Here is a 26783-nt window from a genome sequence, read left to right as displayed (position 1 = left end):
GGAAATTATTCCAGAAAAAATCTGGAGTACATTAGTACTGTCTTATTTCTTACAACTGTATGTGAACCAATATAACAAATAAATAATACAAAGTTTCACGAGAAAATTTTAAGTTGACTTCACTAAGAGTTCTCATTCATATATATCTATTAATATTTATCATATTGGAAATTATTACAGAAAAATTTTAAGCATTCATCACGTCTTTAAAATTAGCAATGATAAACCCATTACACATTAATGTAAGTTTCATGTTTTATGAAAAAAGTGTTTTCTAGAACAAAAAATTTAGTAAGAAGCGTGGCATTGTTTTATACATTTACAAATCTCTTTCATGCAGTTTAATAGAGATGGATGGAGTTTTCTATCTGCTTCTGTATTCAGTTTCTCAAGATATCTTGTTTGGTAGCAGTATAAAAGAAAATGTGGTCTTACATGGATGTGTAGCTGGAAAAGGGTAGGGTATTCTAACAGTCATTTTAGTTAATTGCTGATATTCTTTCTTGATATTGTACCAAAATTTAACAAATGGCTTCCTAAAACTGAGTGACTTGAGATCACAAATAATATCAATGAATATTTTGTACTCTTTAATTAAAATCAGTTGGTCCATCTTGCATTTTAAATAGACTTTTCAACCAAGAGTTACTTTGTAACATCGTGAGTGGTCATTTGAAAAATATTCGTTCACTGAATTATTTTATGCATATCTTCCCGTGTTGACACATTCCATTATATATATCAAAAATATGTTTGTTAATATCATCACTGACTTTAATAAAAACATATTTAAGCATTAGCAAATACAGGCTTTCCCAAATTCTGGCTTTTGTTTCAAATTTTGGTATTTATCATTGACAACAAATACTTTTATTTTCCTTGAAATCACAGGCCCACCTTGTCCATTAGCTAGAGAACATCTGCCAAATACCTAGTCTAAATAACTGTTTTTTCTCTGCCAGTAATTTTTTTAAGTAAAAATGTTGCTGCATAGAAAAAGTGGCTATTTAAGCTTACAACTCAAACCATCACACAAGTGCTTTTCCTTAAGATAATAATTAGTTGTGCTTCATGTGAAGAAGTGCGTCATGAATACTTTGCATTTTATCACACAGAACATGAAAGAATGGTATTCACATATCAAATGTTATAAAATTATTTTAACTGCTATATCTATGATATTCTTAAGAGAAAATGGCATTAATTTTTTTAATGCCAGTGTATGACTATAAAAATGGCAATGATTATTAACACAGTTTGGTGACACTGACTTGATTCTTGTTAAGGCACCAGCAGTTTTATTAATCATTTCTTCTGTATCACCATCAAAATGGCAACACAGTGAAAAAAGCAAGTAATGTCTTAACATATTATTTAAGAAGTTTTGACTTTGTAGACCCCCTAAAAGTGTATGAAACCCTCTAGCGCCATAGGGATCACATTTTGACAGTGCACTGCCCTGTTAGAACAAACCTTTTGCTTCTCTAGTTCAACTCATGTTTACCAGCTCCTAGAGCAATAAGTAGCACATGGTAAGTGCCCAATAAACATTTGTTGAATAAAGAATGAATGAATGAATGAATGAATGAGATGGGTGTGGTGCTGTGCTCTAGTCCTAAGTACTCAGGAAGCTAACGAGGGCAGATGGATTGAGCCCAGAAGTTTGAGGCTACAATGAGCTATGATAGTGCCACTGCACTCTTGCCTGGCTGACAGAATCAGATTCTATCTCTACAAAAAAAAAAAAAAAAAAAAAATTAGCCCTGTGAACGCTTGGCTGAAATTTCTTTACCACTCCAGAAATGTACAAAGACAAATATTTCAAAAAAGAAAAACATAAGATCAGTTCCAGCTTGAGGATTAGTATATAAAAGCAGATGCAAGTGAAGAAGTAAACATATTATATGGATATAAGACAGAGATACACATAAGGCATAATAGAAACTATGGGTTATTTCTTATATCAAATGTCCATGAAAGTCCAAAGGGAAATGGCAGTAACCCTTTCATTAAGATGAATCAGATGAGAAATTCATTATATAAATATGGGCTTTATGATTACTTCAGAAGGGTCTGTTAAACCAGATTATTCTGAGAGAGAGAAAAAAGTGCCTAGAAGAGTATCCTTTTAGCATTATTACCCAAACATCTAATACACTTATTATGATTATCTTTATTTTTGTTATAGATTTAATATGAGTAGATGACACTAAGCATTCAATTTTATTCTTTACTAAACTGTTTATTTTTGTTATTCAAAACATGTCACTTCTTCGCCTAAAACATATAGTAGAGATACAATGCAGTTACTTGAATAAAAAGCAAGATTCAAAACCTGCTTTTTAAAATAACACATATGCCATTCATAGGCAACAATGAATAGTAAATAGAATTTGGGACTAAAAGAAACAAAATCAGGGTCGGAATCCTCACTCTGCTCTTTTCAGATCTGTAAGTGCCTGGATGAGTTTGATTTATCTAGTCCTGAGTTCCCTCATGTATAAAAGGGAAAGAATAACATTGATTTCATTTCATAGAGTTTCCAATGAAGTAATGTATGTGAAAGTGGTTTACAGATTGTAACAAAAATCAACTGATAGTTATATTTATTACCATTTTCCAATTCAAATTAAGTTTGGTTACACCTAAAGTCTTCTTAAGGAATATTAATACTGGGAAAACAGTCTTAATTATAAATATTAAAAATAAAGGAAAATACCTTTTATTTTAAAAAAATAGTGGAAATTTAGATAATCATTTTCTCTCTCCAAACTAATGAGCTGTAAAAAAAGCATGCATGCTCTAAGGCTCACAATAAAAACAGAAAAAAAAAATTAAGATCTTAGATCAAAAATGAAGAAAGGATTAATTGCCATTTACAAACCACTGAAAAAGCACCTTATTGTGCACTTAATGACCTCATTAAAGTAATATATTTTGTCCTCCCTTTAAAATATTTTTTGCATATAAAGTATGTCTATCTCTCATGCAGTCAATTATCTCTCACAGCATGAGACCATTCCCAATACATGCACTTGATGGAAAAAACATACTGTACTGTTTGTTTGAAAGTAACAGGTATACTAGCATATTCTACCATCCCAATATACCTTTAATGTCCCAGTGTTAAAAAAGGCTTTTAACTATTATAAACTAGCAATAGTGTATGAATGCTCCAGTATAGAGTAGTGATTCAATTACTTAAATTATAAATCCATCGGGAAATCTCTTTATTTTCATTATTTTTTTTTCCTCACAAATGCAGGGAGAAAAAAGCTATAGGGATCATTTCTTGTCTTAGTCTGAGCACCCCTGTGGAGAAGATCCAAGCGTGAAGTTTCCTTTGAAGTGAATGGAATCTCCACACTCAGATCAGCTCTGAGGGTATATAGAGGAGAACAAGAAACTGGCCTCATGAAAACAGATGTTAGCATTTAAATGAGGCTAGGCTTAAAAGAAAATTTATGCATCAAAAAATACTAAGATTTGAAAACAAAGGTACGATTTTTTTCAATCATCCTAGGTCATGCCATCTTGCATTAGAAACAGGTATTTCTTAGGTCTAACAAAGAAAACAACAATAGAAAATGTTCAAAGAGCTTAAAGATTAGGTCACAAATAGGGAAATTATATCATATTGAAATACCACAGATGCCAAGTATTCCTACTGTAGGAACACATAGAAGTCAGGCAACATCCATGGACTGTATGTACCAAAAATCCTGGTATTTATTCTGTATTTAATACTGGTGTGCTGAAAAAGTAAAGGAAAAAAAAAAAAACACAAAAGGAAAGAAAAATAGTCATCACAAAGCAATATCCCAGTTAAGAATTCAAGCATAAATCTTGCTGATGAGGGTGAATTCAGCTTAGAAAATATAATCTTCTTTGAATGCAAAATGGATCTGCCATCTATAGAACCAAAATAGAAACACAGATCAGAGTTATTTCAGCAGTAACAATCATGTGTCAATCAAGAGTTAGTCTTTAAATAACATCACTGTTGAAGTCACTGTGCTAGACTGTTTAAGTGATAATTCCTGATTTGGAGGTTTATACATACAATATAAGGCAATATATGCGAGACACCAATGATTTTATGAAAGAAGAGCATCATAGTAAGCTAAAATGGTCTGGAAAGTCTTCTTAAATGGTTCTGGGAGGATGGAGAGCCCTTCCCTCAGCAGGGTGTGGTTTTGAGGTCTCTGATGTAGAGAGAGGTGCCAAAACCGAAACTCCGAAAAAGGCAGAACAATAAGTCTGGAAGACAGGAAGCAGACCAGTTGGACTAGAACAAATGGTCCTGTCAGTCCCTGATGACAGATAAAGGAGGAAGAGAAGGCTGATATCGGAACGTAGAAGGCTTTCCATGCCAAATCTCTTATCATAGAATCACACGTTACAGAGAACAGTGGTGATGAACAGGTCCAAGCCACTAGGTCACCTGTGATTCCTTCTTCAAGCACCCATTGTCACTCAGTCTCTGCTTGAAGAAAGGTGTGTAACTGATGGCTATCTTGTTCTGAAGCAAACTCCTTGCTTTTTTAAGGCCCTCATATTTTCTCCCTGCATGCACCAGGAATTTATATAACATAAATAAATAACACACACTTAGTGCTAGGAGACTTCAGGGAAGCAGATGGAACTAGCTAGGGGTGGTATCACAGAAAAAGAGGACATCAATGAGGTTTTGAATAATGAGTAATAATTTAGGTGCAGAGAAGAAAGGAGTAGTTTCTAGGCAAGGAGATTTTATGAGCTTGAAACTTGAAGACCAAAAAAAACATGTATTAAAGGGAAAAAACCTACAAAGATCAGCCTATTAGCACAAAGTTTTTGAGAATAGTGAATGTGAACACTCTTGAAAAACTATTAAGAGTTTGGATTTGTTGATGCAGATGAAGGGTCCCCACCTATGGGCTACGGACCAGTACTGGTCTGTGGCCTTTTAGGAAGCAGGCCACTCAGCAGGAGATGAGCAGCGGGCAACCAGTGAAACTTCATCTGTATTTACAGAGCTCCCCATCACTGGCATTACCACCTGAACTCCACCTCCTATCAGATCAGCTGCAGCATTTGATTCTTATAGCAGTGCAAACACTATTGTGAACTGTGTTTGTGAGGGATCTAGGTTGAATGCTCCTTATGAGAATCAAATGCCTGATGATCGGTCACTGTCTCCCATCAACTATAGATATGACTGTCAAGATGCAGGAAAGCAAGCTCAGGTCTCCCACTTATTCTACATTATGATGAGTTGTATAATTATCTGATTATATATTACAATGTAGTAATAATAGCAATAAAGTGCACAATCAATGTAATGTGCTTGAATCATCCCAAAACCATTCCCCCTACCGTTTCCCCCTGGTCCGTGGAAAAATGGCCTCCTATGAAACCAACCTCTGGTGCCAAAAAGGTAGGGGACTGCTGATGTAGACAGTAAGTTGCTATCATGGGTTCTTGAGGAAAACTGGAATTTAGGATGTGAGGAAAACATATGCTGGAAACAGCATTTTAGGAAGTCCAGACTAATAGCAGTGGACAGGGCAGACTAATTTGGAGAAAAACTGAAGGCAGAAACACGAGTTAAGAGTCTTTCAATTAGAAAAGTAATAAGGATGAAATTAGCAACCACTCTAAAAAACAATTTGGCATTACCTGGTAACGCTGCATAGGCACATATGCTATGGCCCAGCAATTCTGTTCCTTGGTATACTCCTAAAGAAACTCTTCACATACGCAACAGAAAACATGTATATAAAGCATTATTTGTATCAGTGGAAACCTGGAAACTACCCAAATATTCATTAAGAGTAGAATAAATCAATTGCAGTGTATGCACACAGACCAATGAAAATAAGTAACTACAGTTACACCAACATGTAAGACCACCAAAACATGTTGAGAGGAAAAAAACAATTCACAAGAAAATCATATCTATTAATTATGCTGTTAATTATCTATGAGTGTGCACATATATAAACTTCCTTGCAAATTGTATTGATTGCATGATTATTTCATGCTTATGAATTCCAAAGACATAAAATGACTATATTTTGTTTAGGAATACATACAAGCATGGAAACCCCATAAGGGAATGATAATAAAGCTCAGGATGTCATTTACTTCTGGGGAAAAAAGCAGTGCATGACTAAGAAGTGGCAGGGCCTTTTGAGGTTCTAACGATATTCTATTTCTTAAGCTGGATGTTTTCATATGAATTTACTTTTTAATTTATATACTTTATTAAATATATTACATATGTTTAATATACTATATTTTATATTATATTTTATATATAATATATTTAATACAAATATACATAATATAACCTACATATTTATTATCTATATATTTATATTACAGAGGTACTTTTTTTTTTTTTTGAGACAGAGTCTCACTCCATCACCAGGCACCAGGCTGGAGTGCAGTGGCACAATCTCAGCTCACTGCAACCTCCCCCTCCCAGGTTCAAGCAATTCTCCTGCCTCAGCGTCCCCAGTAGCTGGGACTACAGGCACGCGCCATCATACCCAGCTAATTATTTTGTATTTTTAGTAGAGACGGGGTTTCACCATGTTGGTCAGGATGGTCTCGATTTCTCGACCTCGTGATCCGCCCACCTCGGCCTCCCAAAGTGCTGAGATTACACGAGTGAGCCACTGCGCCCGGCCTACATAGGTACTTTTATATACCCTTTGATAGTTATGATATATTTCGCGAATTAAAATGTTTAAAAAAAATAACAAAGACTTGACCTAGAATGATAATTGTGGACATGTAAAGAGAACACATGGATGGTCAGATGCATGTTTCAGTCATTTGGATAAGATTATTGCAAGAGTCAGTTTTGTAGTGGCAATACTAGTACAGAGGATACTCTAAATCAATTATGCTCTCAAACTGTTACTTGGATTTGGAATGAAAGAGTAACCATTCTAACAATCTTTTCTCAGGCTTTTTGGCAAAAGGTGGCCTGGTAGATAGGATAGCAGGCGTGAACTATTAAGGCATGCTAGCGTGTATTCATCCACTCAGAAGTATAATGCAGTAAGGTTCTCAAAACATGAGCTGCAACACGGTGGTCTTCCATCCTACTCCTCCATTTCACCAATTCCATACCTGGTATTGATTCCCTGACTAGTTATAGAATTTCTCTTTCATGTTTCCAAAAATATTTATAGAAAATGAAGGCTTATGGTCTCCCTCTCTCCTGCCCTCTGTTTTTACCTTCCTTTCTCCTCCAGTGTTGACTGAAGCACAAACTAAATGTCAATCCTATATAAGGTACAGAGCTAAAGGTGAAGAGGCATGGGTCTTAGCTTTCACACTAGATGTAGTGGATATTATTACTTTTCTGTTGCTGCTTTAACAAATAACAAGCCTAGCACCTTAGAACAATATGCATTTTTTTATCTTACAGTTTGGTAGATCGGAAGTCCAAAGTGTATCTCTTCAGGCAAAAATCAAAATTTTGGTGGGCGGTGTTCCTTTCTGGAGGCTCTAGAGGCACATCCGTATGCTTGCTCATTTAGGTTGCTGGCAGACTTGTTTTTCCAGTTGTAGAACTAAGGAAACTGTTTCCTCTTAAGCTGTTGGCCTGGAGTTATTCTCAGCTTCTAGACCCACCTGCAATTCTTGGCTCATGGTCCCCTTGACTTTCAAAGCCAGCTATAGTAGTCTGGTCCACCTCATGTCTCATCTCCTCCACCTCTTTTTCCATCTTTGAATCTCTTTGGCCAACTCTTCTGTCTTCTTTTTTACTTTGAAGGACCCATGTGATTATACTTGGCCCACCTGGATAATCCACGATAATCTTCCCATTTCAATGTCCTTAACCTTAATCACATCTGCAAACGCCTTTTTGTTACGTGAGGTAACATATTTACAGGTTCCAAGGATTAGGGCATGGGTATCTTTGGAGGCCAATTATCTACTGCTACAGTGGATTTTTTAAAAATGGAAGATAAAAGATACATACTTACTAATGTTCAGCCATGGAGCATTGATTAGTGGAGAAACCATGCTAGGAGTGAATTAAACCTATCATTTGATTCAGTGTATTTCTCCAATTTCTATTTCTGGACAGAAAGTTACAATAAGTGAGAGGCATAGTACAAAAACCATTCAACAATACACAAAGTAGGTGTTCAACAAATAAGAGATCTGCTGTAACCCAAATGCCCAAACTAATACCACCCTCCAGTGTTTTCCCTTTAACACGCTCACAGTAATCCAATTTTCCACCTAGTTAAATTGATAGTAAGACCTGCCTTTTATCAGGTTCCCCTTTCCAGGCAATTGAAAGATCATGACATGTTCCACAAGTTTGTTCTGGTGTCCCTTCTTGCTTCTCCCTCTGCACTGCTACCCCAGGCTCCTCTATAAATCAGATCACATCACAAACATTTCCCTACTGCCATGGCTGTTAATAAATAGCTGTTACATCTCTTCCCCAAGGACTGACCCATACCTTTCTTCAAAGCTCAGCAAAGACCAGTATACAGGAATGAGAAAAAGAAAACAATATAGGCAGGGAACGTAAACTTGGGTGTTCGTTATTACTGTCCACAGAGTCATTCATCCATACCCCCACACAATGATTCCCTTACCAACCGTCTCTATTTTCTCTCTGCTGCTGGGACCAACCTGGCGGCCAATGGCCAGAATATACTTTGACCAGTCCCTTCCTATAGCTGATTCAAATATGCAAGCATCCAATTTCTCAGGTGTCCTTTTCTGAGGAGGCTGTGACCCTTATCTTTGGAGAGTAAAACTCCTGTTGGTGAATAGCCCCCAGGCACAACCACCTCCCATGACAGGCAACAGCATCATGGCTGTTGGGTGAGGCATTAAGAAAACACTGGCATTTGAAAACAGTTGTTTTTTTTAGCCATCAATGTTTCCAAAACACAGGGCTCTAATCTCAAAACATTTCCTTGTATTAATTTTTGTGGGTTTTTTTCATAGAATAATTTCATGCTGAAAGAAACATGCAGTCCTCTAGGCCAACCCCTCAATGTGTGATGAAAAAACTGAGACCCAGAGAGAAGTAATGCACATGCCACACAGCTTATTAGCAATAAATGTACAATAATGAGAAGCAGGTATTCTGACTTCCTGTGTGCTAATTTGAAAAGCTTTTTTTATTTGTGATAAAACCAAAAAATTTCCAACACCCTTTTGTGGTTTTCTGTTGCTGCTAAATGTGACTGGAAAGTTTATGTCATTCTTTATACATCTGTTTGGTTTTTTTTTTCCTTGTTGAAAACAAATCTCCAATGCCATCCGATTAAGAACCTAAAATAGAGACAAAAATCTACAGCTGCAAAATAAAAAAGAATACAAATATGATGAACAAGAAAACTATTTGTGTAGTTTTATATTTGTGTAGCAAATATACTTCATTTTCAATTTTCAATTTATTGAAAAGAAACAGATTATGACAAAAGAGGCAGATTATGCCCTTTGAACATAAAACTGATCATTTTTTCCAAACAGTAAATGTATTACATGATTATTTGGGAAAATCCAAAAAAGTATAAGCATTTTCTAAATTTGACAAAATTGAGACCACTCAAATATTTTAACAGCATCTACCAATCCTTCCCATTTAATTTATACATATGAATAATTTTTGTATATTTTTCACTTGAAAAATATGAAGGATTTTCCCCTTATTAGGAAATTAAATCTATCCATCAGGTGAAAAACTAAGTAAATTTCTTATTTATTTTTTTTTTTTTTTTTGAGACGGAGTTTCGCTCTTGTTGCCCAGGCTGGAGTGCAATGGCGCAATCTCGGCTCACCGCAACCTCCGCCTCCTGGGTTCAGGCAATTCTCCTGCCTCAGCCTCCTGAGTAGCTGGGATTACAGGCATGCGCCACCATGCCCAGCTGATTTTTTGTATTTTTAGTAGAGACAGGGTTTCACCATGTTGACCAGGATGGTCTCGATCTCTTGACCTCGTGATCCACCCGCCTCGGCCTCCCAAAGTGCTGGGATTACAGGCTTGAGCCACCGCTCCCGGCCCAGTAAATTTCTTATTTAAAAAATCAAAGCTTGTGGAGCCTTGAGTGTCATAGACATTGATTTCCAGAAACTTCTAGTGATTCCATGATTATTTTAGCTTCCATCACCATCATACCAATTTCTTAGACTGCTAGTAATCACTTCATATCAGGCAGTGGAGAAAAGCAGTATTTACTTAGACTTCACTTGACCTTATAATCTCCACTATCCAGTCAAATAAAATTTGCCTATTCAATTTCTCCAGTATATCCATTTCCTATCAACAGATTGTCCCCTTTGATCTGCCTGTTTCACCTCATTCTACATCATACTAATCTGTATGGACAAAGTTTTTATGATTTATATATCTTATTTATATAAAGTATCATGTATTCACTTTGGGTTGGACTATTTTCATTCCACAAGCATACAGAATGTATTAACTACGTATGTGAAACTGCCAGCAGCACTTTAACACTCCTTTTTCAGAATCAAATATTTGGTTCTTCTTTAGTGCTCAATCTACATAAAATTGATGACCCTGGTTGTCCTTGTAATTATTTTGTTTCTAAACTTTGGACTTTATAGAAAGAATTAATTATAGCATGTATCTGTTTTTTAACTGCACAATTGGATAATGGCTTAATAGCTCAAGGGGATTACATGTGGGAATTTAAGACTTATAAGGTTCAATTTCCCCCATGTCTGTTTTCCTACAGTGAGCTATGGCTTTGATTCCAGTCACAGATCCACCAAAATGAGGGTACGTCATGGATATGCTGCTGTGTCTTTTTTTGACATGTCATGGATTTTCTTTGTGAACCAGCCTTGCTAGCACAGCCAGACACCTAAGGTAGGTAGAGACCACATAACTTGGTATGGAGAACTTACCTCATCAAACCAAATTAAATTTTTTAATTAAAAAAAAAGTTTAACTGCATCTAATAGGTAAGTAGTTCTTTGCTAATAGTATATTAACAAAGAATAGTTTTATTTGCTAAGTGTTTATACTCTGCAGATGGTTGCCTTGACTATACATAAAAACCACCTGGGGAATTAAACACCTCTCCTCAGGCCCCACCCCCAGAAATTTTTGTTTATTGGGTCTGAGGCCAAGCTGAGGCAAGGCCGAAGTGGCAGGATTTTTAAAGCTTCCCAGGTGATTCTAATATGTAGACAAGATTGAGAATCACTACGTTTAGCCAGTGGTACTGAAACGTATTTTTCTCCTCTGAATAACGACATTGTGTGGAGTTAGAGGAGCCAATTTCTGCAGAATGTGGGATATATGAATCATAATTAGGCCCTCTAAGTGTCAACCACAGTCTGGGCAGGGAACACCTGTGGAGCAAGGAATTAAAAATGAATGATACCCTTTATACCGTAATGATAATGCATTCTACTCTCTAAGTGAAGCTATTAAAATATTACCCTTAAGATTTTTTTTTCAAATCTGTTTTAACATGTCACAAGAGAAAGTAATATGGGGTATTCAAGAAGGCTCTGTGTACGTAACCTGGCAGAGCTTTCTGCAAAATATTTTGTTATTTTATTTATGTGTGCATCATGCAGTGATAGAGGGGAGAATTCGAGTCAGCCCGAGAAAAGAGAGAAAGAGGTTTCACATTTGCGTTACATCAAGGAAGTTCAGCTTGTTCTAACTACCCCTTATTACACTTTCAAATCTTGAGATCTGTTTGATGCATAAATTTCGTAAATGTTCACCTCATTTAAATGATAATTTATGTCCTTAGAATACCATTTCTATCTTTGTTCTTGTGCACACCCCTGGAACTGATCAGACTGTGGTGATCCCTTTGTTTTCAAAGGAAACTTCATGTTCACACTCTCGCTACAACAGTCAGTAGAATAAGACGAGAAAATGGTCCCATAGTGTTTCTGCCAGCTAATGAGGAAAATTTTTCCTCCTATATATATCATGATAGGTAATTGAATTAGTACTCCAGTAGGAAAGGGTTTGCTCTTTCATACTTCTATAGTCTTTTCTTAACACCATGAAATTAAAGACATGCCAGCATGCAGCTGTGTATTCTGATCAATTTCAAATAAGCAATGTAGTACATTATTGCTTTTATGTGCTTTTATAGCACATGCTGTGCAAGATAATTGACTCCATGACAGATGTCTATATTTCAGAGGAAAATTTATTTGTTAAAGAACAAACATATATTACTTTAACATGGGGCTATTCGTTATATGGCCCACAAGGTGCTTTTTGACAACTTGCAAATTGAAATTAATATTTTCTCTTGTAGTTCTTAATATGCATAAGCAAATCTTACTGTTTGATATAACCATTTTGAAGCTTATTCTGCTACTTGAATGTAACCCTCTGTGCTCTTAGATCATGTGTGAAGTGCTGTGAAATGAGGAAGGGTGCACTTTTTTTTTTTTTAATTTTCAAAGAAGCCTATAGGCCTGAACTGTTGCCAAGTTGTTTAGAGTATGTTCTGTCTATCAGACCCATCTTTATATAAAATGACGAAAAGAAAGGTCAAAAAATAAAGGGTACAGGAAATATTTTCCATGAATCCTCCTTTACTCTCTCACTTCTGCTTGAAATGTCGCTCTTTTTCAAGACAAACACTAGCAGGAAATAACATCTGAAGTCCCTAACACTTTTGTGTGAGGTAAATTGGCTTGGAGAACTGGCAGTATTAGGTGGACATGGCTGCCATGAAAGAAAATTGAAAAAAAGAGGGAGGTTTACAGAGGAATGTCCGTCTCCATCTACTTGGTAACACTGCCTGAGACCAATTCTGCTGCCTGTAAATAAACCCTTCCATTCTTTTTAGCTGCCAGAATTTCTCCAGGAAGAAACTAGACCCTTTATCCCCATCAGGTGACTGGTCACCTTTTGCAGTAAGATCATATCATTAATATAAAATTAAAATAATCGATACAGAGAGATTACCATATTCAGAAAGGATATAAGTTTAATAAGGTTCTTTCGAGGACTATTTTTCTTTTAATGAGAAGAAAAAGAGAAATTTGGTTCAGGCAGGCCCCTTCTAGCCTCTTGAACTTTCAGTGACCTAGCCTTTTGAGCATTAGAGGAAATAAGAAGGGGAGTAAGAGGTATTATAATTAAATTGGATGTAGTGTTTTTGTAAGTAAAACTGGGACACTAAGGACTAGTCTTGTAATGACACATAATGCAGAGACAACTTCAGGTGGGGTGGAGCCCTGAGGACAGTGAAAAGGGTGGCTTCTCCTCACCTCTAAGGGGAGGTATTTGGCTCCACTGCTCAAGCTGGCCTGCACACAGAATGCAATGCCTTGAGGCTGTTACTCTGAGGCTCTGAGGCAAGGCGCACTACTCGGTGTCTGACAGTACAGCTAAAATCGGCTGTGCCAACAGGGACCTTGAAGGCGTGAGAGCTCACCATCAGGTTACATTTAGAAGTGCTGTCCCAACTACTCTCACACATTTTTTAAGGCAAAAATATAGTCACCCACTAACCCACTAAAATCATCTTGGCACAAAAATGTACTGTATTGAACTTAAAAAAAAAAAAAAGAGAGAGAAAGGGAGAAACCACAAAATGCCATAGCCCAGGACTCCTGCCTCTGCACATTTTCTTCTCTCTCTCTCACACCACACACACACACACACACACACACAAAGTCGTATTTGAGGGAGGGTCTCAGGTGCTTGCTTTCCTTAGTAACCCAGACCAGGAGGAAGAGATGTGACATGTGACTTAGGAGATGCCTAAAGACGAAGAACAGCCCGGGGATCCCTAAACAGACTCAGCTCCGTGTTTTCTCGCACCTTGTCAGAATCAGTTTCCAGAATGAATTTCTCAACACCGGCGGAGAGCTTAGGGTCATCTGCTGCCTTGGAATTTGGGTTGGGAAGTGGAGCTCGTGGATGCATGCTCTAGGCCCTGACCAGTCTCCCCACTGCTCGCTAGGAATTCTGTTGGGAGGCTGTACAGACTTTCCAATTGATCGACAGCGAGCATCGGTGGTTTCTCAATGGCGAAACGGATTTTCTTTCTGGGAATCCCCCTATAGCCTAAGGGCTTTGCCTGGTTTCCCGCAGCTCCTCTCTCGCATGCCCCTTCGGTTCGCACCTTCTCTCCAGTCCACTGGCTTCTTCTTTATCTTCCTCAGTGTCCCTTCTCCTAACCTCCTCGCTACCATACCAGGTTCCAAAGGGATGGAGTTGTCTGGAAAGGCCAGAGCTCGGCGCTGGGGATCCGGAGCAGCTCGGGACCCGCGCTGCAGGGAGATGGGATGGGAGAGCGTGGGGGAAGGGAGGATGGGACTCCGGGAGAAGGAGAGGCGGCTGGGCAGGCGCTGTAGATGGAAGAGGCGCGGTGAACGCACTCAGACGGTTACCTGCAGAAAGGGAGAGACCGTAGCAAATACCTGTCCTCAGTTAAACGCATATCAATGTGTGTGTGGGGTCAGTACTGCACATCATCAAACCTCTTGGGTATAAAACCTTCCTACTGGAACTCTCCAGCCCCGCCCCCACCACCTCACCAACGGCTCCCTGCTTTCTCCGGCTTTGGGGTAAGGCTAGGGATGTGGGTGGCTCCAGAGTTCCCTGCCCTCAGTTTAGTGGCGGAAGTGATCTGTGTGTGCGCACTAGGCACTCTGGAGGGTTAAAAAGGTTTCCCAGAAAGGAATGCAGACGGAGGTGAGAAGCCACGCTAAGAATGGGATACCCACCTCCCTCCCCGGGTCGGAGGTGCGAGCTGGGAAGCATTGAGCAGACCTGATCTAGGTGGCCTGAATCTAGGGACCGGGCAAAGAGATGGTGTGAATAGAAATCACACATTTCCCACGCGTTCAGCCCCGGTGCTCTGTCCTCCATTCCCATACACTCAGCCTGGTCCCCAGGCAGGAGCAAGGACTGGGGGTCCAGGGGTCCTTCCTTCTCCCGGGAAACGTTCTTCTGGCCCGAGACTGGGCGGAGAGAGAGTCGGACATTTTCCTCTGCCTCTCTCCGGACAGCTGGCGTGGCCACTTCGCAGGGCTGCTTCCAGGGACTCGACACAGCGGTCAGAGACTTTCAGGCCCGGCCTTCACTCCCTTCCCCAGGGCAGTTGGGCAAGAGTTCTAGCTCTTGGCTACCTCTGGCCCGCACCTGAGTTCACACACCCAGCACACGCGATTCCCTCAGGGAAACCCCGGGAAGCTTCGCGCAATCGCGGGGACTCGCCGGGGCTCCAGTTCCCAAGCCCCGAGGCCGCTGCGCCCAAAGTGGCAGGGCGGAGCAAACGCAGCCGGCGTGGAGGCGGCGAGAGCTGGGCTGGCCCGGGAGCCGCCCGGGGGAGGGACGGAGAGCTGCCCGGGAGTCCAGGACGCTCAGCGGACCCGCCGGGGCCCCGCGCGCGCGGAGGAGAGGGAGCCCCCGCCACTGTCGCTCCCGCCGCGTGCTCATCCTGTCCCCGCCCAGGGAGCCGGAGCCTCCAACTAACTCCGCCCGCCGCTCCGCCACCCGCAGGCTCCCGCTTCCGTCCCGGACAGAGCCCGTGGCCGCGCAGGTTGGTGTCGCCGCCGCCGCCGCCAGTGCGAGGCGGGCTGGGCAAGGGTGAGGGTGGGGGCGCGGAAGGGGGCCCGGGCCCGGGATCCTGCTGCCTCCAATTCCTGGCGCCCCAGGAGGTTGTGGCTTTTTCTCCAGAGCTGCCCGGGTTGGGGGTGGGGGGATGGGGAGGATTTTGGGGACGGAGCCATCCTCGCATTTCCCAAGCCTCTCTGACCACCATTAAGTCCCTGGCCAGTTTGTAAAGGGTCATCCCCGCCCCCCCGTCCTTCTCACCTCCGCACTTCTCCTTGTGCCCTTACCCTAGGGGGTACATTTGTTCATTCGCCGCCTTTTCTGCCCCCAACTTGGAGAACTCTCCGTGACAGCGAGAACGCCTCCTCGGTCCCCCGCCCGCCCTGGAGTCTAGTTTGGGGAAGTAGAGGCCGCCGCGTAGTAGCGACCTGGGGTGTGGAGTAGGGGGGAGTGCCGGGAAGCAGTAGAAATTCCCTGCCCTCTTTCCCGTCCCTGCCCAGCTTTGCTCTCTTTCTGCTGTTTTGCCAGCCTCGGAGTGTAATACGCGGGCGAAGGGCTATCGCCCAGGCAGAATGGAAAGTATCCACCACTTGGAATACTAGTTAAGACTAGGTTCAGTTACCTTCCCAGCTGTGTGGCCTTGGGACCCGCCGCATCTGAACCACTGCGTTGTCATCTGCAAAATACGCGTCAGTTCTCCCCGCCGCTGAGGGTAGTTGTGGGCTCCCTTGGGACGACTTAGGGTATTACGTGATTTTGAGCACGGTCTCTTGTCTCGTGCGGCTGCCTCATGGCAGGTCTTGTGTTCTGATCGTCTGAGTTCAGTCCGTTGGCTGAGATGTGATTATCTCCTTGGATGATTTGGTCAGTAGCTTTGTTGGGCTAGAAGGCATGTGTTCCCGGAACTGGTCGTTAGGGTTCTGAGTTGAAATCGTCCCTTCCTCACCAATCCCTATGCACAAAGCTGTGGGCCTTACATCCTGTGCCTCTTCGGTCGTAGAAATTCAAATACAGGGAAGATCTTATTGGACTTTGTTTGCTTCAGTTATTGCACATTCTTTACAATCTCTTTTCTATACTAGATGCAAATTTAAATGTGTTGCTAATTCTAATAATCCAGGAAGGGACCTTCATTTTGGTAAAATCGCACATTTAGCTCAAATGACATGTGACATATTGTTTGTAAATTTTCAGTTTATAATCACAGGCACAGAAAAACATAGTTCATACCGTTCTAGTTACTTTATGAAGCAAGTAAATGGCCTAAAAAAAATCAGCTTTACTGGACGTGAAGGCCGCAGTGAACTGTGATTATACCACTGTACCCCAGCCTGGGTGATGGAGTGAGACCCTGTCTCAAAAATAAATAATCAGCTTTAGAATTGATATTAAATGATAAGCCCTCTTGTTCCTGCATTCCTGATTTAATAGGCATTTTCACTGTGTGATGCACTCTGCTATATTATTTAAAGACAGAAAGATATAGAGTATGTTTCTTGTCCTAAAGGGCCTTCCAATGTAACTTAAAGACTATATAGTTTTATTTCATATTTTTATATGAACAGTCTTCTAATGATTATACATGGCAAACAAAATGAGGTCAAGAATGCATTATCAAAGGCTCTTTAAGATCATTTGGTGAGTTTACATAGTAGATTGGAACAAGTAACAAGTTTGCTAAGACATTGCTTTCTAAAATAAAATGTCATGTGTTTCTACTTCATCAAATTGAGCTACACTTAGAAATAAAATGAATTCTGCGTTTTTAGAATGAAAGCTCAGAAAAACATTCTATACATGTATGATATGCTAATCAAATGTTAAAAGCTAGAGAAATTTTAATTCTAAGGTCATTCAACAAGTCCATAAAATTGAGGTGCCCTCATACAGTTTTTTTCTCAACTCCTTGAAGTTGGAAATTATAATGCCTAGAAAAGTATACAGAGATTTAATGTAAGATTTTTAATAAGCTGGAACTTGGACACTTAAAGGCCTGGCGGGTCCAGAAGTGACTCTGGAAATTTGACTTTAAAAGTTACAAGACTTGGTGAGGCTGAGTGCGGTGGCTTATGCCTGTAATCCCAACACTTTGAGAGGCTAAGGTGGGAGTATTGCCTGAACTCAGGAGTTCGAGCCTGGGCAGCATAGTGAGACCTTGTCTCTACAAAAAATATTTTAAAATAAAAATCAAAAAGCCAGGTGTGGTTGTGCATGCTGGTAGTCCCAGCTACTCAAGAGGCTGAGCGGGGAGGATCTTTTGAATCTGGGAGGTTGAGGCTGCAGTGAGCTGTGATCATGCCACCACACTCCAACTTGGGCGGCAAAGGAAAAAAAAAAAAAAAAAAGACTCTTAGTGAGAATTTTCCTTGTTTTTAAAACTTTTTTTTTTTTTTTTTAGCTCCAGTCAAACAATGAGCAAGAATTCCACCTGGAAAAGATTGATCAGGGACCTTGACTTTCTGCCTAGGTTGTATTTTGTTTGACTCAACCCTGATGCTCTTCTTTCTCCTAGCAAGAATTATCTATCTGCTATATGTAGAATTTCTTAGGTTTTTACGTACAGGGCTTTGAGGGCTTTGATTGGACTCTCACATTAAGGCATGGTGGGCTGAGGTGCACTCTGAGTGTTAACTTTACATTTGGCCTTATTGCTCCATACCTTTGTTTTTCTATTTGTGAAATGAGATTAAAGATCCTTGTTGCTGCCCTGGAAACTGTGTCAGTTGGTGTAATAGCCATGAAAGCTTCTTGTGTGTATAAGAACTTTCTTTACCATTTGAATTCTTTTCATCTGTAAAAGCTAATTATTAAAACCACAGACAGCTCAAAAGACAGGGGCTGTCAATAAAGTTGCTGTTGCTGTCATGTGCTCTCAGGTCTCCTGGCAGAAATTTCAGTCATTGTGTATCCCTACAATTGACTGTAGTGTTATGGAGAATAAGGCCTCATCTTATCCAGGGTTTAATGGTTTAAATCTCCAGAATGGAAATAATGAAGTACTAACCTGAAAGGACTGTTGTCAGCATTAAGTGAGCTAATCCATGTGTGGGTCTTAGCACATTGCCAGTATATAGCTGTTGCTCTCTGACTCAAGCCGTTATTTTAGTTTCTCCAGGGTAGGGGGAGAGGGGGAAGGAATGGCATTTCAGTGGTCCACATTAAAAAAATAAATACATATATAAAAATATAAATACACTCTTCCCCAATATTTTGAAGTAGCCATTCCTCAGCTAACTTGTTTCATTCATTTATGCAACATGTGTTTGTTCAGCCCACACGATATGTTTGGCTTTTTCCTAGGCAGTGACATTCAGTGGTATACAAGACAGTTGTAGTCACTTTCTTTTAACTTAAAAGTCTAGCAAGGGATGGAGATTTGTAAACAGAGAATTATAAATTTAGAAAGAAAATATTTATAAAATTGTAATATCGTGTGATTCATGGCATGATAGGAGTAGGGCAGAGAACCTCAGAAGATACGATGGGATGGCAGGGTCCTGGGTAGGTGAGTGTCACACAGTGCATCATCTTATCCTAACTGGGTTGGTGGTGGTGAAGGAAAACTTCCTAGCGGCACGAATACATGAAGACCTGAAGCATGAGTGGTAGTTAGCAGCTAAAGAAGTGGGAAGATTGAAAGAGTGTTCTAGACCAAAGGAAGCATGATGCTTTAGAATGGAAGTCAGGCAGAAAATGTAAAAGAATACATAGGTAGGAGCAGCAGGGAGAGGCATGGCAATCTGGAGAATCCAGGCTGTCTAAAGGGAAAAGTAGATACTCAGTTTCAGCCAAGTATTGTCGGGTTGGGATTCAGGCCAATTGTTGCCAGATGCCTTGATTTCTAAAGAGGAGCTTAAAATTCATATTTTATAAATATGAAATCTCCCAAATATGAAATAGCCCAAATGTTTTAAAAACTATTCTGTGGGCCAAACCAGATCAATCTGTAGTTGGTATTCAACCTAGGGCCCCACTTTATGATCTCTACATGTAAGAAAATGAGAGGCGTTTAAGGTGGCTTATGGCATAAACCTTAAGCAGACAAGCAGGTAAAGTGCTGCAGATAAGGCAGAGCCACCTCATTTGGGGCTTCGTGAACCTTGCTGAGGGGTGGCCTAATCCTAAGGACAGTGGGTGACATTGAAGACTGAAACAAGATTAGATTTGTGTTACAAGATGCATTCTAGCTACTGTATAGGGAATGAGTGGGAGGAGGCACTAGTGGAAGAAGGCTAACCATTTTGGAAGATCATAGGAAGAAATTAAGTATGGCTAAAAGCAAGTTACTCAAGCAGGAGGGAGATGAGTGGATTTCAGAGATATGTAGGGTACCCCTATGTTGGGATTTAATTCCACGTAAGTCACTCAGACTTTTGCATGTCTTCTGAGCAAAGGCATTTACTGCTTTCATCCCAGACTCTCTACTCAAAGACATTTATATAGTACATAGTTTTGGAAGATAGAGGTATTCTTTCCCTCTGGAGCAAAGGGCAGGTAGATTTCATCGTTCAGATTAAAAGATTCAAGTACCCTAAGCTCAGGGTCTCCCTCTGACAATGCAAATCATTGAGTGTCCACTTCACATCACATCAGGGGAGCTGAGTTTCAAGAGACTGGCACAACTATGATGATACTACTGCTATTTTTGTGAGTAGTATAGTCCTTTGTTTCTGACCCTAGAATTTCCTGTCTTTTGCAGCATCCTCATGAAACTGTGGCACACTAATTTCGTTAGCCTGCAAGTAGGGTAAAAATCTCAGACCCTTAGTTGTTGAGAGCCACTAGCCACATTGTCTGTTTAAATTTAAGTTTAAATTAATTAAAATGAAATAAGATTTTAAAAATCCATTCCTTGGCTGCAGTAGCCATATTTCAAATGCTTAATAGCCATATGTGACTAATGGCTACTGTACTGGGCAGAGGAGATGTAGAAAATTTCCATCACTGCAGAAAGTTGTATTGGACATTGCTGGTTTAAAGCCTCAAATTTTGTTTGGGTTGGTGAATAAGTAGAGACAGTAGAAGTTGTCGATTTTGACAGCATAAAAATGACGTTTGGTTTCATGTTAGATTCATAGTAGTCCCTTTAATACAGAGAAAATATTTCTGTTTGCATAGTCTATATAGTACTTAGTTCAGGCCTCTTGGGGAAAAAAAGTGAAAAAGTTTCTACAGTGTCAATATGGAGACTGGGCAGACTGGGACCATGTGGCAACAGAAGTTCTACATATAAACAGCATTACTCAAATCATATGTGACTGTGAGATTAGCATCTGTGCCCAAAGGAGCCTGAACTTCTGAATGCTGCCTTGAGCTTCATCTACTAACCATGCTTAACACAAAACGACAAGAGCTGCATATTAACAGTGGGGGTCTGGAGCATAGCCAGACCAGCAGCACCTAGGCAATGCCTGCTGCAACCCAGCTGTGCTGACGTGGACTCACTGAAAGGATGGAGGGCAGGATCAAGATTTCCAGATGGCTCTTGTTCAGAGAGTTTAAGATGATAGCTTCAAGAAAAGAAGGAACTGGACTCAATAATAGAATATATAATACTTTAAAGCACAACTTTAAATGACACCACAGAATTAGGGAGAAATTCCAAGAAATAATCAAAGCAGTAGATCTGCTTTCCTATCAGATAGGAGAAGCTCATTTTGTGGACGGTGTGGACCACAAGTACTGGGAAATGAATGCACAAAGAATGATAGCTCTAGCCAACAGTTGCAGTAACAAAGGACAGTTTTCACTTGCATTGAGTGTACAGTTGACTGCTGCATGTACAACAGAAGCAAAACAAAAACAGTGGTAGAAATAAATAAAAGTAAAGGCTGAGGCCTTTATGGAAGCATCATATGACTACCTGCTTTTCTCCATGGCTAAATATGCCTTATCATAAATTTCATATATAGAGAATTTCATTTATTTATGCCAAAGTAAACTGGTTTTAAAATAGTACTCATTTGTAGTGCAATAAAATTTTACTTATGTAAAGATTAATTCAAGCTTTTAAAAGTCTGAAGTTTAGAATATTTTAAAGATTGAATTTATTATTTTTAAGCACGTATATACATAACACCCAGAACCTGCCAGGGATGTTACCTTTTAGAACTCTTTTGAAGGGAAATTTTATGAAGATATAAGTTAATTTTGAATAGCATGACAATTGTTGCATGTAATTGGAAGCTTCTACAGTGTTTAAAGAAAACTTTTTGTAGCTTATATGTATACCTGTTATTTACATTACTAATTACATCAACAAATCCTTATTTTCATAGACATTCCTTTCAAATTCAGTAAATTCTGGGAGAGCTGAGGTCATATGCTATTAGGATTTATATAAAGGTAGAGTCGCTTGCATAAAGCAGGCATTTGTTAACTGGTGAGATTTTTCTCCATTTAGTTTAAAAATGTTACTTTGTTAGAAGTCTTTTTCTTTTAATTGTGAATTTTGAAATCTTATTTTTGTAGGTGAAGAAACGGCTGGTAACCTTCACCACAAATCCCCCTTCCTCAGCCCCTCTAAATCTGGTAAAGTCACTTGTTGAGTGTGCTTTCATTTTTCCTTTCTCTTTTATTTGCCACAGTTCTTACCTGTGCTTCAAGCTTGTATTGCCTCGTGCCTCCGTTCTCTTCATATAAACAGCATAAAATTGGAAATATTCATTGTCTGTTGTATTTCTGAAGATCAGAGTTTTCATGCTGTCCTTTCTCAGGCAGGGTGTGGTAAGTCATCTTTTGAAAACTGAGTCCAGTAAAACTGGAGGTATGCTGTTGAAACTGTTGGTGTGTCCTCTTCAGAAACACAACCAGGAGACTTGCTGTTTATTGCATGAGTCACATGGGTTTCAATGAATGGAAGCAGTATTAGATTTTTTATTCAAGTTCATCAATGCTACATCTTATTTTAAAAGAAGCCTGAAATAAGGAAATAAAAGTAAACTAATAAACTCCTTCTTTCCCTGGGGAGAATCTAGAATTATATTGGTTCTCCTGTTTTGGGAATGAAGCAGTAACAATGAGGGTTAAAAAAAATTAGGCCTTGTCCTTTAACCCGTGATGCCCTGTAGTGCTCAGAGCTTTCTAGTGTGTACATTTGCTCAAGCTGCACATGAGTAACTTTAATCAGGAGTGAAGTGGTTCTTTCTGTTATATGCCATTTCCTCTGTGGCCCCTGCCTCACTTAGCTATCACTGTATGCCTAATCGACCAGAGTGAAATGTTTTTAAAACATTTTCCAGGGAACAAGGGACTTTTTGCAGACTTTTTATAATAGAAAATGCCAAAGAGAGGAAAGTTTTAATGGTTTCTCTGCACAGATAAATGTTTCCAGAGCAGACTGATGATGAGTCAAGGAGCTGTTAATGGGATATGTAAATGTAACCTTTCACCTAGTTACTGTGACTACCTATGTCATAGCTACCTGGTGTCAGTAAATTGTTTGAACTAGTTCTTGTCTAGTTCCCTAATTAAACAGACTCTTTTGGTCCCATTATTATCCAGTCGATAGTCAGCACTGTTTCAGTTTGCACTGTCCTGGGATCCTCTGCTCTCCTTCTGTTTAAATAATAGCTCTAAGTCCCATTATAGATTTTTACTAATATCTTTGCCTTCAGCTTTACCTCAGTATTAGTGGAAAGATTTTCTCGATCTGTGTATTTGGCAGTGACTTCTAGCTCTTAGTTTTCACTTGTTTAACAAATTTCATTCAGTGTCAGCCATGTACCTAGCAAAATTCTTGACCCCAGAGATCCAATAGTGAGCAAAAAAATTCCCCGTCTGCGTTATCATGAAGTGAAGAGTACAGGAGGAAGACAATCATTAATTAAATATACACACAACAACAAATAATAATTATGTATAATTACAAGCAGAGGTAAATGCTCTGAATAGAGCAGTACAATTGTGTGGGCTTATATAATAGGAACCTGAGGAAGTAACACTTGATTGATATCTGAAGTGTGTGTAGGAGAATGTGAGATAGGGTAGGAAGAAAAGTGTTCCAGAAAGCAGACACAACTTCCATTTGTGCAGAGGCCCTTCACAGAAGGAAGTAGAATGAAATCAAGTCACTGAGGAGGATCAAGGGGAGAGAGGAGCTCCTGTGAATGAGGCTGGACCCCTTGGCTGGGGCCAGTCCACACAGGATCTTGCTGTCCATATAAAGAACTTGGTTTTCCTCTTAAGAACAATAGAGTGTGTTTTAGGTAGGAGCAAGGGACTTGATGTGATATATGTTATGGTAAGATCATCTGTGGAGTGTGAATTGGATCGGGATGTGAGGGCCAGTGGGGAGAAGTTGAGTGGCTCTTTTTAAATTTAATTTAACCTGTCTGGTGGTGGATACTGGGAAGTGGCAGTGAAGACGGATCAAAAGTGTTTTGGGGGGATACTGTTCACTGAACTCAGGAATAAGTTGGGATTTTCCTTTATTTATTCAACAAATATTTAATGACTCCCTACTTTATGCTAATCTCTGTACCAGGCTCTAGAAATAAAACTGTGAACAGTACATAAAATGTCCTTGGACTCATGGAGCTTACTTATTAATGGGAGTGACAGATAATCATTAAGTGTAATATATATATATATATATTTATATATATATATATATATAATAAAAATATATAATTTCAGGTGCTAATAAGTCCTATGAAGAAAAATTAGGCAGATAAGAGAATGGAGGATGATATAGGAGGGTCCTCTTAACAGAGGATGGTCAACAAAACCTCTTGAAGAGGTAGCCTTTGAGCAAAAACCCAGATGAAGTCGGGGAGCTAACTGTGCAGATTCTCTACCAAGCAGAGGTAACAGATACAAGATACTGAGGCTGGAACAAAGGAATTATCCCTCTATATCCCCATCACCAAGGAATACCAAGAAGGCCAGTATGTCTGAAATACAGGGGTTAGGGAAGAAAGGTGTCAAGAATGTCTTGCTGGTAGCTAAAACTTAAAGCATCTATACAGGGTCATTATCTTCAGTCCCAATCAGTTTTTCAAAGTCCCATACTGTTATCGACTATAATCCCAGGTTGCACTGCCACTAAACTGGTTTTAACACAGCTACTAGAACAGCTTCCTTTACAGCAAACCCTGCTCAGATTCAGTGTCAGTGGTAACTGCACGTCTATCCTGTCAATGATAACCCCTTCATCAGCCCAGGTGAAAGCCCCCAACCTTACCCCCCCATATGCTATTATAACCCTCTCTGTACTTCTCCAGTTATTCACTTGAAGGCTTCCCTTTAATGTTTGTTTAGACTTTCCACATAATTTATTCTCTTTTTTTGGCATTGTTTTTATTCATCATGAAGTCTCTTTTCTTTCTATTGGCCTATTTCCATCACTTCCTTCAAGAGTTCACCCAGTTTCTTCAGATTTATTCCAACTTACCTGGATTACAGGACCCCTCAGCCTACTCAGTCTATGTGATGTTATTTTTGTCCTTCCTTGGGTCACTTGAAGAAGCACTACTTTTAAAGTGCCACCATTGTTCCGATTAAAATATTTATGATTGGCCAGGCACGGTGGCTCACACCTGTAATCCCAGCACTTTGGGAGGCCTAGGCGGGCGGATCACGAGGTCAAGAGATCGAGACCATCCTGGCCAATATGGCAAAACCTCGTTTCTGCTAAAAATACAAAAATTAGCTGGGCATGGTGGCATGTGCCTGTAATCCCAGCTACTCGGAGGCTGAGGCAGGAGAATTGCTTGAACCCGGAAGGTGGAGGTTGCAGTGAGCCAAGATCTTGCCACTGCACTCCAGCATGGCGCCTGGCGACAGAGTGAGACTCTGTCTCAAAAAAAAATTATGATTGCATTCCTTTTCCCTAGAAAAGATTTGGCACCAGTAATTGCTCTGCCATATATATGTGTGACATTGTCCAAAACAGTCAACTTTCAGGATCCTCGTCAATGAGATGAAGATACCCAGACTCCCTTCTTTCATTCAGTGTAGTAGTGAAGAATAAATGAAGTAAAACATGTACAAAGCATTATAAGCAAATGTAAGACATTAGTTTTAATATTTTAGGTGGGTGTATTTCATATCCTTATCTAAATTGCTGTTTCTTCACACCATTTCACACAGTGTAGAGTCACGTATGTGTGTGCTGAGGAATTCTGTGAGGATTCTTAAGCTTCAGCCACACCACGCAAGCTTGGGCTAACTTTATCTACAGCCTGTCTCTTAGTTTCCTGGAGCTGCTGTAGCAAAGCACCATAAACAGGGTGGCTTAAACCACAGAAATGTGTTTTCTGACAGTTCTATGGCTGGAAGTCCAACATCAGTACATTGGCAGGGTTGGTTCTTTCTGAAGGCTGTGAAGGAGAGCCTGTCCCATTCCTCTCTCTCATGTTCTGATAGCCTCAGATGCTCTTTGGCTATACATGGTTCCTTGTGTCTTTACTTCATCTTTCCTGTCTTCCTCTTTGTGTGTCTGTCTCTGTGTCCAAGTTTCCCCTTTTTATAGGGACACAGTAATATTGTATCAAGGTCTGCCCTTATGATCTCATCTTAATGAGATCATCTGCAAAGACCCTATTTCCAATTCATCACATTCCCAGGTACTGGAAGTTAAGACCTGAACGTCTCTTTTGTATGGGGACACAACTCAACCCATATCAGCATGATACAATACACATACAAGAAAGGGTCATCACAAATGTGGTGAATTAGTTCTGTGTTACTAAAATGGTAAATTAGGTGTAGAGCTTGTTTCCCACATGATACAAGGCAGCAGTCCCCAACCTTTTTAGCACCAGGACCAGTTTCATGGAAGACAGTTTTTCCACGGACTAGGGTGCAGGATGATTTTGGGATGATTCAAGTGCATTACATTGATTGTGCACTCTATTTTTATTATGATTCCATTGTAATATATAATAAAATAATTACACAACTTACCATAATTTAGAACTGGTGGGACCCTTGAGCTTGCTTTCCTGCAAATTGATTGTCCTCTAGGGGTGATGGGAGACAGTGATAGATCATCAGCCATTCGATTCTCATAAGGAGACTGCAACCTAGATCCCCCTTGTGTCCAGATGACGTTAGGGTTCCTGCTCCTCTGAGTCTAATGCTGCTGCTGATCTGACAGAAGGCGGAGCTCAGATGGTAATGTGAGCTATGGGGAATGACTCTAAATACAGATGAAGCTTGGTTTGCTTGCCCACTGATCACCTCTTGCTGTGTGACACCTTTTTTTTAATTTAAATTTTTATTTTTTTTA

The 26783-nt window shown here is 39.9% G+C and overlaps 1 protein-coding gene and 1 long non-coding RNA gene across 9 annotated transcripts in view; one reads left to right on the top strand and one right to left on the bottom strand.

The window, feature by feature from the left end:
• Positions 1-12324: 12324 nt before the first annotated feature.
• Positions 12325-16552, bottom strand: LOC116549741. Its single transcript, XR_004268036.1, has 2 exons — positions 15812-16552; positions 12325-14382 (listed from the first exon to the last, which is right to left on the bottom strand). It is a non-coding gene; the product is annotated as an uncharacterized LOC116549741 (long non-coding RNA).
• Positions 14817-26783, top strand: part of PAM (peptidylglycine alpha-amidating monooxygenase) — a 290725-nt gene continuing 278758 nt past the window's right edge. For all 8 annotated transcript variants that reach the window (XM_032275516.1, XM_032275511.1, XM_032275502.1 and 5 more), the window contains exon 1: positions 14817-15536. The gene's annotated coding sequence lies outside the window, so the exon portion shown is untranslated. The remainder of the gene's footprint in view (positions 15537-26783) is intronic.

The sequence above is a fragment of the Sapajus apella genome, unplaced genomic scaffold, assembly GCF_009761245.1.
Source record: "Sapajus apella isolate SASKATOON/1434 unplaced genomic scaffold, GSC_monkey_1.0 scaffold1, whole genome shotgun sequence".
NCBI lineage: Eukaryota > Metazoa > Chordata > Mammalia > Primates > Cebidae > Sapajus > Sapajus apella.
Note: the sequence above shows the minus strand (reverse complement) of the source record. Positions and strands in the feature narration are given on the sequence as shown.